The sequence below is a fragment of the Sus scrofa genome, chromosome 9 (genome assembly GCF_000003025.6).
Source record: "Sus scrofa isolate TJ Tabasco breed Duroc chromosome 9, Sscrofa11.1, whole genome shotgun sequence".
Classification (NCBI taxonomy): Eukaryota; Metazoa; Chordata; class Mammalia; order Artiodactyla; family Suidae; genus Sus; species Sus scrofa.
The window spans coordinates 87,352,784-87,368,076 of record NC_010451.4 but is presented as its reverse complement, the minus strand read 5'-3'; the positions used below and the strand labels follow the sequence as shown (position 1 = coordinate 87,368,076).

General features: G+C 35.1%; 1 protein-coding gene across 19 annotated transcripts in view; it reads right to left on the bottom strand.

Annotated features, from left to right (window-relative positions):
• Window positions 1–15,293, bottom strand: part of HDAC9 (histone deacetylase 9) — a 1,028,404-nt gene that overhangs the window by 824,727 nt on the left and 188,384 nt on the right. The window lies entirely within an intron of this gene.

The window sequence follows — 15,293 nt, the reverse complement described above, 5'->3', positions numbered from 1 at the left end:
TTGAAGGAGTGGCCTATGTAAGAGATGTCCTATGGAACTCAAAAGCTCAATGTCACCTGGCCACCAGAGCCAAGCATTCAAGGGATGTTCCTATGTGAACTATGTGTGCTCTCCTGTTTTTGTGAAGTTGTGGCTGTTGCCAAGTACTGGTGGGTGAAGCTGGCCCCTACAAGAGCTTCAGGGTCCAGCCATGGTGACTGCCAGGTAGTAGTGCATGGGCTAGCCCCTAGACTGGCCATGGGGTTAGTCTGCAGCTGCTGTTGCCAGGTGCTGGTGAGTGGGGTAAAAGCCTTGCCAGCTGTAAGGCCCTGACAAGGTATATGGCTGGCAGGGCTCTTGGTGGCATGTGCTGATTGGTGTTAACAGGTTAGAGAAAGAATTCTATAATAATGCCTGCCAGTACTGGTATTAGTAAGGTAGCCTGAGATCACAAAAATAGCTTCTGCCAGTGTCTAATACCCCAGGGAGCATCCAAAATGGTTCTCGTCTCACCAGCAGATGATTCAAGCTTACTTAAGTATGTTCCCTTTATCAATGGCCCATGTACTTTTCAATCTGTTGGTTTTGCTCTAGTTTTAAGGTTAAAGGAATCTGCACTTGAACATTTTAAGAGCAGATTTTCTGTTTTCTGTAGTTCTACAGTTTTTCTGGATGTATTCTCATTGGTTTTCAAAGCCAGATATTTGAGTGGCTCATCTCTCCTGCACAAGATACAAGAACTGGGGTGCATGATGTGGAGCTCAAATTCCTCATTCTGCAGGGAAATAACCATACCTTCATGATCCTTCCTGGTTGTGGATCACTGCAGCAAGGGAGTGGTTTTCCCCCTGGCAAGGCCTACTTCTGTTTTTCCCGTCTCAATGCTGTCTTTTCATCCTTTGTTGTAGAGTCTCTATTAATCCAGATTTCAAAGAGAATTATTACATATGCAGGTATAGATTTGTTGCGTCTGTGGGAGCAGACAAGTTCAGGATTTTCCCACACCACCATCTATGATTGGTAGTTTCTCTAAAGAGTTACTTAAGGTAATTTTTAGACCCTTAGGTATGTGTGGTGACTAGCTTTCCAGGTGACCCAGTGATCCCCATTTTCTGGCATTCATTCCTTTTTATCATAACCTCTGACACTGTATCAAGGTTGGTGGGTGGGATCAGTAGGATACAGCATAAGAGATAATATGTCACTTCTGATAGTAGTTCATGAAAGACACCCTCTTGCTCATACTCTACCTCACTCTCTCTTGGATCATTATTCACCTTGGAGGAAGTAAGCACCCTTATGGAGAGACCTACATGGCAAGGATCTGAGATCTTCTGCCAATAGCTAGTGAGGAACTGAGGCTTCTAACTAATAGTTACAAGTGGACAGTATTAGAAATGGGCTCTCTAGCCTTGTTCAATCCTTCAGATGACAACAGCCAGAGTCAATAGCTTGACTGCAGCTTTATGAGCGACAAAGAGCCAGAAGAGCTCAGCAAAGCCACTCCCAGATTCCTAACACTCAGAAACTGTATAAGAAAATAAACGTTTGTTGTTTTAAGTTATTAAACTTTAGGGCAATCTGTTACACACTAGTGGTAACTCTTTTTTTTTTTTTTTTTTTTTTGTCTTTTGTCTTTTTTTTTGTTGTTGTTGTTGTTGTTGTTGCTATTTCTTGGGCCGATCCCGCGGCATATGGAGGTTCCCAGGCTAGGGGTCTAATCGGAGCTGTAGCCACCGGCCTACGCCAGAGCCACAGCAACGCAGGATCCGAGCCACGTATGCAACCTACACTAGTGGTAACTCTTAAGCATATATTCCAAGTTTTTATGCATAACATGTACTGCTTTTAAAATTACAGAGAGAACAAAATGTCATTTTAAAACGTAAACATTGCTTGTCAGTATAATCTTGATGTAAACTATTAACATTAAATCTGCTGTCAATTTTTTGAGCTAAATTCTTCCAAAAGTTCTAACACAGGTAACATACATGTTCTAATCCTGCTGCAGAGAGGCTCTATGTTAATAATAAAATGAATTCTCCACTTACAGTAAATTAGAGAGCCCTAAAAGTACCTGGAATGGCCCTCTGCAAATAAAGAATAAAAGTATATTAACTAAATAGTCAATGCAGATAAGGAGTTTTTTCTTAAGTGAACAAACTATAAGGAAAGCTGAAAGAAAGAATTACCAAAGATAAAAATAATTATTAATTTTTAAAATAGTAAAACATGATACATTCTGGTAAATATAGCCAAAGGTATTTGGAGAGGGAAAGAAGAAGAAAAAAAATAAAAGCCAACCTCTATACTCAAGAAAAAGACCAAAAAGTAAGATGAGAAAATAAGAGGCAGATAAAATCACTAACACGAAAGAGATTAAAAGAATTTTAAAGAGTGATATGTATAGTTGGTTGTTTAAAAAATATTTTATTTTTGGAGTTCCCGTCGTGGCGCAGTGGTTAGCAAATCCGACTAGGAACCATGAGGTTGCGGGTTCGGTCCCTGCCCTTGCTCAGTGGGTTGACGATCTGGCGTTGCCGTATGCTGTGGTGTAGGTTGCAGACGCGGCTCGGATCCTGAGTTGCTGTGGCTCTGGCGTAGGCTGGAGGCTACAGTTCCGATTAGACCCCTAGCCTGAGAATCTCCATATGCCTCGGGAGCGGCCCTAGAAAAGACCAAAAAAAAAAAAAAAAAAAAAATTATTTTTTTCTTCTTTTTATTAAAGTATAGTTGATTTACAATGTTCATTCAATCTCTGCTTTATAGCAAAGTGACCCAATTACACACAGTAGGACCCCACTGAGCATCCATTCCAAATGTAACAGTAAAAGATTTCCTCAGAAGAGTAGAATATATACCTAAACAGACCAAGAGTATTAGAAGAAACTGAAGTAAAGAACTATCACTAAATAGAGTTGCCAGATCACAATTATTATGTGTTAGTTCTTTTAAAAACAGAAGGAATAGAAAAATATGTAGATATTTTTTTAAAAATCTACTTTAGGATGTTAAATGACTTTGTGCAAGCCAATATGGTAAGTCTGCCTTAAAAAATTCCCTTCCTCAAGATATTTTACTGCCTTCATCAGGAAAACTATCATAAGTATACAAATCACAATACGATAAGTGACAGTGTGCAAGCTGTACAATTATAAGTGATGGGCCTAGTAAACCTTACACTAAAACCTGAAAAATAGCTGACAAAACAGAAAACCTCAGGTTAGTATTATTTATGAACGCAGAGGCAAAAATGTTAGATGAAATTCACATCAAACCCATAAGCATGTTAAAATAATAACAAAACATGTCTAGTTGAGTTTATTCCAGTAACCTCAGAATGATTTAATAAATTTATGATGTTAATAGGTCAAGAGCAATTAAAACAGAACCACCTTCTTGGAGAAAAAAACATGTAGTCATCTGGACAGATGTGTCTATAGACTAGTAAGCCAAGATAGCTCAATAATATAATAAAGACTCTGTCTTCAACTTAGAGTAAGCATCCTATCAAACATTTAGCAACCAGATGTACGTTTGCCCTTCACTAACATTAGGATGACGTTCTGACATTATTACCAACAAAATAGATAAAAATCTAAGATTTATAAACAATGGAATGGCAGGTTATATGTGTGTATAATATTGTTGCTTATCTTTTTTTTTTTTTTTGTCTTTTTAGGGCTACACCTGCAGCATATAGAGGTTCCCAGGCTAGCTGCCAGCCTATGCCACAGCCACAGCAACATCAGATCCAAGCTGCATCTGTGACCCACACCACAGCTCACAGCAACACCAGATCCTTCACCCGCTTGAGCAAGGCCAAGGATCGAACCCCTGTCCTCATGGATACTAGTCAGATTTGTTTCCCCTAAGCCAAGACAAGAACTCCCTGCTGCTTATCTTTAAAAAGCAAGAGATTTAAATAACTGAAATCCATTAAAAGTAATGCGATTTTGGTAAACTTTTCAACAACAGCTGTAAATTTTTCAGAAAAAAAGCTCCTTTCATTTCAACCAACAAATCATTCAATCATTCAATCTTCCCTCTCCTCTCCTCTCCTCATCATTTCCCCTTCCACTCCCCACCCTCACCCCAAAACACACATATACACACTCATACTGCTTCACACCTAGAAATACAATCATAGTTATCTAATGAAAACAGGGGTAACAGGCCTTTGGAAGAATTGCAGGACAAGAGAAGTCATAGTGAAGAAATAACACAACTCTGGAAAGCCATCTTACATATTAATCTGATGTGCCAAGATAAGTGGCACCTCTCTTTTCAAGGAATAAGAAGTGTTTCAAAAACTGTCTAAATATTTATGTATCTGATTGATAATAACAGCTTGGAATACACCAATGGAGCCCAAGGGTATATATAACATACATTTTCAGGCCAATACTTGTCTTTTTTTCAGGAAGCCAAAGGCTGTAAGTCTCACATAGAATAAGGAGAATAAAAGGTTTCCTTTCATCTACTTTACTTTCTTTGGAGTCACTAACCTCCAGAAGTCACAATATTCTGGGACCACATTTTAAGTCACACAAGAACAATGCTTCCTTTTGTTGCCAAGTGCCTAAAGCTCTTTGAGGACAAGGACAAATCACTTCCTTAGATGCTCAATACTTCCTTATTAAATAATTTAAACAAAGTGTACTGATTATTAAACTACTAAACCTTCTTATACTGAAAAAGGAAAATTGACCCACATTAGCATAAACATGGATAAACTTGGCAAAGATTGATTTTCATGGATCCTTTCTCTTTGCATTGCGCCAATGTCAACACCTCATACGGTTTCAGAGAACTCACTAAATCAGCCTTTTTGGGTCATTCCAAGTTCTATTTATCCAACGAAAAGAAAGAACTGAAACTTTCTCCTGGCCATGTATAATGTCTCTCATCTAATGATAAGATGCTTTTTCAATTGGGCCAAGCAAGTATCAGATTTCGGTTTAAATCTGCATCTTAAATGACTATAATTGTGTGAGATATGAAAAAAGGGCTAAGTAAATATTTAAATATAATGTTGTAGAATAGAATATAAATATTCAGTTTATTAGAAAGTAATATTTTTGATCCATTTCTCCCTTTCATTTTGGGAAAACAACAAATAACATCAACTACTCACTGAGAGACAGCATAGGTCCGTTATTAAACCACAGTACTTACATAAAAGTTTTTCTACTATTTTATATTATCTGTCAAGAAGTACCATTATATGCTTCCATATGTAAATATTCACAATAATATAATCTCCCCAAACAGAAATAATAACATCTTTTCCATGATCCATCAGTTTACTTTGGGCAGACAGAGCCACAACCAAGAAGTTTTTATAAATAATGTTTTGCTTTTCTCCTGCTGCATGTGACACAGTATGTAGATACAACCTGCTGCATTCATTACTGAATTTCTTTATCTTATTAGTCTGTTAGATAAAGGCAAAAAAGTAGGATTTAGCTTAGCTAAGTTTTACAAACATTAGCTTCCTATTGCTGTTTCGTATCACACAAGTGATTACACAGTTTCTCCAAGTACTACATGCCAGCAGAATTATCTACGTATTGGAGAAGCACCAAAATGAGCTTTTCTTCATTTATGTGAATTTTACTTTTAAAGTGCATCATTTATGGTGTAGCTAATGAAGTGGAGTGAGAGAGATTAGGCCATTTCACATATTAATCTGAGCTTAAAATAAATTCCAAGAAGTATCACTGTGATATAAGGATGGGCAGAGCCATGTGTTTATCTCTGAGGAGAAGAAAAAAAAAAAAAAAAAAAAAACAGCTCTGGCTAAGTCAAATGCCACTTTTCAGAGTTTAATGGGTGGAATTAAAGACAATGAGTCAGACAGACCATTGAAACAAGTGTAGCTTCAAATTCTGACTCTGACACTTTCTGTATGATGTGAATAATTATACTCCAGAGCCACTGCTTCCTTATCTGTAAAAGAGGATAAAAATATGCACCATGTAATGTTGTTGTGTTGTTGTGTTGTTGTGATGCTTAGATGCAGTAATGTATAAAATGATCATCAGAGTTCCCAGTATTACAGGAAGAGTAAAGAAACCTGTAGGTACTATTATAGTGAAGTTTATGTTCTAATACCACTAATCCTATAGAGGAAATACCCTCTCCTTTTGAAACTGGGTAAGAAGGAAGGGAAAAAAAACAAAAAACAAAAAACAAAAAACTACTGAGGGACTCCTAAACTTACATTGCTGGAAGCCTTGGAACTATGGAAAATTTATGACATAGGAGATCTTTCAGAGGTACTTAGCAATCAATTATTTGCTGCTTGGTAGATGTCTCAAGAAATAAAGTAGAGAATACTTCATCACGTGTAATGGGAGACCAGGGTTTCAAAATGCTTTTCCAAGAAGTGGTGCCACCAGCTAAAATAGAACTGCTAGTTTCAAAAAGTCTTAAAAGCGGGCTAGACCTGAGCTTAGGTCTTAGGAGTTTGAATAGCCCTAAAAACTTAGCTTTTCTATTTTACCTGAGCTTATTCAGAGCTGGATGAAATTAAAAAGCTAATATCAATGGCTATGTTTACAATCATCTTCAGTAGATAAAAGTCAGTCATGGTTACATCAGGCTAATAAAGTTTCTTCTCAAAGAACATGGTAATAAAAGTAAAAACCCCAGAAATACCACATTGATAATGGTCTATGGACAAACAATAATTCAATACCTATTATCAGAGTTTGTAGTAATTAGATCTGTATAGAAGAAAGTTGAAAACTAGCCAAACCACCCTTCTACAGATAAAGCAAACATAATTACAAAATATGGAAAAATCACCATACTTCATCAATACACTAGATTTTAAGAAGGAAAATGGAGGGGTAAGTCATGAATACTCCCCATCATTACTTAAACGCCAAACTGAAAAACAACCACTGGCATACAATAAACCTTGAACAGTAATCTCTCCTGTAAACAGATATTTCTGTAACCTGTTAAAAGTCTGCTTTGTCTTACCCTAGAGGGAAAAATTATTAAAATAAATTAACATTTTACTGGGTCTCTAATTGGAAGTGGCTGTTCTCAACAAATATGTTTATCAAACAGTGTGACTGGCAAAATGTATTACTGTAGCTGTAGTTATCCAAATTACATGCTGTCTAAAGCAAAAAGGGCAAAAGCCATCTGGCTCATATAACTTGCATTTTCTAGACAGCTTGCAGCTGGTTCTGATTAAGCAGCATCTCAGAACTCTGAAGAGATCTATTTTTATCCCTGGAAGTATATTTTTAGGGTTCACACACCCAAGGCACAAGGCATTTGCATTAATAAATGAACAACCACCTTTGACTGGGAAAAGGTTTATGTGAAACTGTGGTTTGGTCTTTAGCTGTGCAAGATAGACGCATGTTGAATATGACAGTATGAAACCTAATTTTGAGAACCTGTCCCTCTCTGGATGTTTTAGTGTTTCTGAAGAAGGACACAGAAAAGATGCCTCCTCTGTCTTATGAAATAATCAAAAGGAGAGAGCTCAGCAAGAAAATTGACTATATTATTTTACTCCATCCTAGGAGGCTGGTACAAATTATTATCCCATTGTGCATGTGAGGTAACAATGGTTTAGAAAGGCTAAATAACATGCTCAATGTGGAAAAGGTAGTGAAAGATGCAACCAGGATTCAACTCCTTATCTTCTGGCTCTAGAGTCTGAGCTATTAAGTACAAAATTATGATTTCTCACCAATGACAGAGTTAATAATGAATTTTAATAATTCATTTTATCATAATAAAATTTAATAATATCATACAAAGTAGTAATCATAAATTTTGAAGGAAGAAACATATTAGAACCCTCTAGATCTGAATCTTATAATAATAAAGATAATGAATAATAAAGAAGGAAAGTTTTGCCTCTAATTTAAATCTCCATAGTGTTATTACTTATCATCCTATTCATCATCACCCTACGCATCAAAGAAGATGACGTCAGGCTTGGGAACTAGATATAAACATGCAAAAAACATTGAGATGCCTAAAAGACATGGGCATTCTTATTTTTATAGACCTCTGTGCAAAGAAACACAGTGAATCAATGATCCAAGTCTGTAGCTTGATCTTTTATTAACTACTAAGAATTCTCTCTCAAGACAATTTTCTCTCTCAAACACCCACTCTCTGCCCTCCCACTGCCCCATCCTTCATGACTTCCTACACCCTTCCAAGTTTCCTCCTCACCCTTCCATTACTCCTCCTTCTCAGCTCAGTGACCCCTCCTCACTTTTCTCGCTCTTTCCTTTATACACTCACATAACACTCTGTCCTCACCAGGAGAAAAAAATTGCAATGGCCTGCTTGACATTAACAAATCTAGGCTATCACATTAAACATTATTGATTTACATTCTTCCAGCTAGACTGCAATGTCTAACATTTTAGGGGATGGATCTTCACTGCACATTTTTCATCCCTGGAGCTTAGCACAATAACCAGCACTCAGAAGTACTTGCTGAGGTCATGAACAGAGAAAGTCATTCTCTCCAGTCACAGATTCAGAATACCAAGACTCCCCAGTTCTCTCCAGATTAGAGCTTTTGTCCTACTCATCATCAATTTAGGAGATACCAGTGAAAAAGAGCACCTGTGTGACTCTGTCATAAGGACTAAGTCAAATAACAGCCATAGAATACTAAGACTGAATCAGGAAAAAAAATCAAGACAACATCAGCACTTTCAGAGAAGTTCTGAATTCTCATATGCAAAGGCAAATGTCAAATCATTTCAGATGTCCTTGATACCAGATTTTCCTTAACATACCATTTTGAGCTGTCAGGCTCAAAACATCAGAAACTCACTCACTTGGCCCACATTTATATTTAAGAGATTGTATCAGGGCCTGAAATTCTAATTTTTTTAAAACCTCTTAGAATGTTGGGACTGTGAGTTAGTGGGCTTCTCCGATGAGTGGATTTTTACACAAGCGTGAAGATGCTGAAGCACAGCTCATCAAGAATTTTGTAAGCTGCTTTAAAAGGTAGATGAAATATTGTTGCATAGATGGTCACTGATGGGATTCCCAAATTACTAATTCAAAACTGACATTTTCCTCTTTTATTATCAAACATTCTTCTTCCACATGTATACTTACCATGCTTTTGCATTTCCAGGGGGCTTTGCCAGGCATTTTAAGTAATTATGGTCACATTTACCTTTATGACTCCAAAGGAAAGGCCATACTGTATAAAAATGTCAGGGAGTATTTCATTCTTACCTTTGATGTCATTGCCACGTCCTCCTTATAAATAAATACTTTCTGATAGTAAAAACAGATAATAATGAATGGTTGCCAAGTTTCCTCTCCTCCAGACTGTCATGGAGGATTAAGTGTTAAAATGATGAACTTGGCTATAAATAAAAATGATTACCCCATCACAAATAAATAAAAATTGTCAATTTATAACATGAGAAACTACTTCATGCCCAAAATTAAAAGAAGAAAAAAGAAAATTTCAATTTAATTCTCTACCATGCGCTGAACACTATGCATATTGGTTTTGGTTCTACATAATGCAGCAACTCCCTAGAAACAAAAACAATACTTCCCTGATTCTAGAAGTCTATATGTCACAGGGTGCAAAGAAAGAAAAGGAAGCAACTGTTTTAAAATAGGCCTGGTAAGTGATTCAATTACATTATAATGAACTCTTTTCAACATCCTTTAGTTCTAAAGGTAAAATGTGGGTTACATTTGAAAAAGGTTTAAAATCATGCTGATTACTTTACATTGTCTAAAATAAGAAATGTTCCCAGCTGAAAGTTACATTCTTTATTAGATAAATGAATGAATACCCAAAGCTAATGAATCTACTGAATTTGATTTTTTTAATTTAGTAATTTCACTATAAATTCAAAGTTTCTTCACTAAACTATAAGTTCTATGAGAGTTAGGTCTATGTGTTATTTATTTTATTTATTTATTTATTTATTTTTTGTCTTTTGTCTTTTTGTCTTTTGTTGTTGTTGTTGCTATTTCTTGGGCCGCTCCCGCGGCATATGGAGGTTCCCAGGCTAGGGGTTGAATCGGAGCTGGAGCCACCGGCCTAAGCCAGAGCCACAGCAAGGCAGGATCCGAGCAGCGTCTGCAACCTAAACCACAGCTCACGGCAACGCCGGATCGTTAACCCACTGAGCAAGGGCAGGGACAGAACCCGCAACCTCATGGTTCCTAGTCGGATTCGTTAACCACTGCACCACGACGGGAACTCCAGATCTATATGTTATTTAAAGTTGTATCAGTGAACACAAACAGAATATCTGGATTATACTGGGTGCTCAATAAATTTTTAACGAACAGAATTCAACTTGAAAAACTTCCTGTTATGTGTCTCAGTTTCTTTATTATATCAGATAAAAAGTTTATAGTATATAATATTTGTACTAGTTGTCCTTAACAGACAAAAAGAGCACTAACATCAGTGTCAAAAAATTACACTCTTTTTTCTTAAGCTCCATCCACTCTGACTTCAACCAATCGAAATTTGATCTCACTCTTTTGATTGCTGTACAGTCAACAACGAGATCTTCATCCCAATGCTTCAATTCCACAATCTGACCCTGAGAATAATAGCCCTAGATTCAGTTTACTTAACAGATTACATTTAACACAAAAGTAATTCATAAACAGAGAGCAGAGTATATCTTAAGTAAAGTCAGAAATGCTTATTAGCAAGAGACATGGCTGTGGAATTTCAAAGTCAAAAACTTGAATTGAATTGAAATTCAGCTCTTATTAGTAATGTGACCTTGAGCTAATCTCTCCCTAAATTTAGCATTCTGCCATATTAAATGAGGACCATAAAGTACTTACTTCATGGAGGCATTATGGGAAGTAATGTGTGATAAAATATGAAAAAGCTCCTAGCATTGTGCTGCTACATAAGTAGGTGATCAATAAACTTTTATTCAATCATAATGTAAAAGGGCACAAAACCAGATCTTTTATTTTTATTTTTATAGAAGAGCAAGTCATTAGCTCTTGCCATTAAGACAGCCATCCTGCAATAGTATAGGAGTGGTAACAGACCAAAAGAACGAAAACAGCTTAGAAATAACAACATAATAAATAAAGAAAATAAGAGTTGATGAAAGGGAAAACTGCCAAATAAGGTATGTTGACAGTTAATTTTGTATATTCAGTAGATTAGGACTTAACTGAAGGGTAATTAAGAGGTATGTACTCAAAACCAAATGCAGAAAATGTGCATCTGAGTAAGTCAGGGGTCCTTTTCTGGCTGAATATCATCTCAAGATTCTTACTCAGGATTTACATACAACATAATTTATATGGTATCTTTCAGTCTCTTGTTTTTTATTTCCTCATGCTAGTTTTATTATTAAACTTTCTTTCCTTTTCTCATTGATGGCTGGATCAAAATTTTTTGCTAAATTTTCTTTCTACATGCTATGCTACCAATGATAACTTTGTTGCAATTCGGAATGGATAAGGTAGGAGACTTTGGATACAAGTGACCAAGTCCAACCCACAAGTTAAAAATGATTTCTGAGGAGCTCCCCTGTGGCTCAGTGGTAACAAACCCGACTAGTATCTGTGAGTATCAGGTTTGATCCCTGGCCTCACTCAGTGGGTTAAGGGTCGGGTGATGCTGTGAGCAGTGGCGTGGGTCACAGACACAGCTCGGATGTGGTGTTACTGTGGCGTAGGTTGGCAGCTACAGCTCCAATTGGACCCCTAGTCTGGGAACTTTCATATGCCATGGGTGCAGTCCTAAAAAAGACAAACAAAACAAAACAAAACAAAACAAGAATTCATTCTAGAAATTAGAGATTGACATAGTTGTGTTTCTCCTAAGGACCATGAATGCAATTTCTTATTCTTAAAATAAAACAAATAATAAGATCTAATATACATAAAACGAATAGCTATAATAAATAAATGTATGTGTATAAGTGATAGGAGACAAGATATGAATAATAAGTAAAAAAATATATTTCCTTTCTACTTCCTAGTTAAGACTTCCTATTGATTTATAAATGTTCTCCTGATAGTAAGTCCTTTCTTCTCTATACACTTCCTCATTATTAAGTTGAATAAATATGTTCTTATAAGATGTCTCAAATGATTTTTTAAATGAGGCAATGCATATATTAAATAAAATAAACACCTGGATTAAATTTACTATCAAATGCCTGCCACTTATCTCCCTGCACTTGAACTTACTCTGAAGTCACAGAATTTGGACTGCTAAAACAATTTCACTGCTCCTCCGCAAACTGTGTTCCCCAAAAAGAGAACTGTTTAAAGGCCATGGTTTTTATTCAAGTCAAGAGCCCTGTGTATATCCATATTGTCTAATATGATTCATAAAGGAAATGAACTTCTCATTATTCTTTCATCTCCCATAGCCATAAGAATAATCAAGTAATCGAAAGGTTGAAATTCAAGCAGTCTCTCTAGGAATATTTATCCCCCTTCATCCCCACCTTTCTTTCCTTTTTTATAATGGGATCCTGGCCAAGAGAAGTGTTCTTCCATATAAAAAGAATTACACAAAAGAGAAAGTCCACAGACAGGCTTCCACTAGGATTTGTTTATTTACATCACCAAGGTCCTGCTTACTCCTGACCTAGTTTGCAAATACAAAAATATTTTTAAATAAAACACAGATTAGAAAACTGAAATAATGAAATAAACTTTCTTCTGCATCTGAAAAGTAGGGCTGAAACAACTGATTTAAGCAGAAATCCAGAAATAATTACCCTTTAATGCGTGTTTGTTTCATTTCCCACAACTCCTTAACATCTCTTAAGCCCTCATTGTCACCAATTAACAGCTCCAACAATAGAAACTATAATTCGCATGCCAAAGATGATAAATCTAAAGTTTCCAAGGCCACAGAATATAAATTTTTCCCCACAAATTCAATCAAGTTTAATATGGTTTTCTTTGCACAAGAATTTCTCATTGGCTTCCTGTTGGTTTCAAAAATTAACTACTAGTAAACATCAATGATGCTTCCATGCTTGTGTCTTATATATATGCTAAACCCAATCAAATCCCAGAAATATTACCAGTGAATACTTGACTGCTTCCAAATAAAAAAAAGATGAAGAAGTATGTACTCCAATTTTCCATGAGAGTGTTAAATCCAAAATAAAGGCTTTTTGAAAAGAAATAAATCAAACCTAGAGACTGTCACAAACAATACTGATAACATATATATGTTTAACTTAAAATTTCTCTAATAAGAACTTCATATTAAAGAAAACTATAAAACTTAATAGGGAAATAAATAACACAAACAATAATCCTATGTGAGAAGATTACAAAATTCAAAAAAATCAAAAGTTATTTTGTAGACATAATAAAATAGCAATTATAATTAAAGTAGATCTGTCACTAGCACTAGAAAATAGACTATTCATTATGCTACCACAGTTCTGTAGTCACTTCTCTTCTATGGTTTTTATCACATTAGTGTAAAATACATTTTACATGCCTGTTTTCCTGGCAAGCCTTTAATTATCAGAGGTATAGAAACAGGATAATTTTAATTTCTATATCCATACTTTTTCTAGAACACAGGAGAAACTCAATGATTTTTGAAAAGATTACTCTAGATTTTAAAACATATTGCACAACAATAATAATTTAAGTAATGTGGTTTTGATATATAATTTGAAATAGTTCAATGAATAAGGGCATAAAATCTAGGAAAATACCTAATTATATGTAATAATGTAATAATGCAACATGAAAAGAAAATTCAAAACAATGGGTCCAGGGGAAGAAAGCTATTAAATAAATGATAGAGAGATAACTGGTCAGTAATTTGAGGAAAAAATGAGTCAAAATTTACACCCTACATGTTGCCACAAGCTGCAGCATAGGTCATAAATGTGGCTCAGATCCCGTGTTGCCATGGCTGTGGCATAGGCCAACAGCTGCAGCTCCAATTCGACCCCTAGCCCAAGAACTTCCTCAGGTATGGGCATAAAAAGAAAAAAAATTACACCATACCATATAATTATAATACTAACCTCTCCTCTTTCTCTCTATATGCATGTATATATGTATCTATATTTAACAGATACAATTTAGCTCATTAAACATTAGCATGAAACAGAACTGGGTATTTTTGAAAGAATGATAGCACTCTAAACTTTGAGTCAATAAAAAAACAAAAAGATGTAAATTTTGTGTAACAATTTAATCTTTAATACTAATAAATTAATAGTCATTGGAAAAGGAAAACAACTTAAGGAAAAGGAAATATATTTAAGAAGTACAAGAGACAAAAGATTGTTTTCTATATTACAAACAAAGGATAAACAATGTGACAGAAAAACATAAAATCCAGAAGAAAAGTCAGTCAATAACATGAACATGCATAGGGGGAAATCAGATTATGAAGCACACATAAAAAAAGAACATTCAAACATTTATCAAACCAATGCAAATTAAAATGATACCAAAGTGCTATTTTTCATTTAACTAACAGATACAAAAATTCTAAGAAATAATTCACAACACTGTCCAGGTTCCTGGAAAAGTAAAACTGATAAACCTATATGTGATTGTTGGCAATTTACATTAGAAAGCAATTTGACAAAGCACTTTAAGAGCCATTTTAAAAAATCATATCCTTTGATCCATAAAAATATTCAAAACCTTTAGCCTAACAATGTCAAGCCAGAAAGTTTAAAATGAGTAAATAACTCTAAAAATGAAGGAAGGAAGGAGGGGAAGAAGGGAGGGAGGGAGAATCGAAAGAACGACAGAAAGAAGGAAGGAAAAAAGGAAAGGAAAGAAAGAAAGACATCCTCAAATAGATTTTCTGTGGTAATGTAATTTATAATAGCAAAAGATTATAAATCTAAATCTCTAACTTTATAGAAATGATTAAGTAAACTAGATGATTAAACAATCACTCTTGAAAATCATTCATCAAAGGGTATAATACATGTAAAGGGCAATATAAATTGAAACCAAATACAATCTGAAACTGAAAAGAAACAGACTAAATGCACAAGTTATTAAGTTAAATAACAGTTTCTTTCTAATGGTAATATTGCTTATTCTATAATTAAAAAATGAGAGGAAAAGTATTAAATAAATTACTAGTAGATGATCAAAATTAGGGACACACAGAAAGATCACATATAAGGGCAAAGCTAAAAACAAAATTAATTCCTTTGAAATAAATTACAATTTCTGGGGTGTAGTACTTACTCTGGCATTTAAATTGAAAAAAGGCTAAGAATAATTAGAAAATTAGTACAGTAAATAAATGAAAGGCAAAATAAATATGCCTAAAGAAA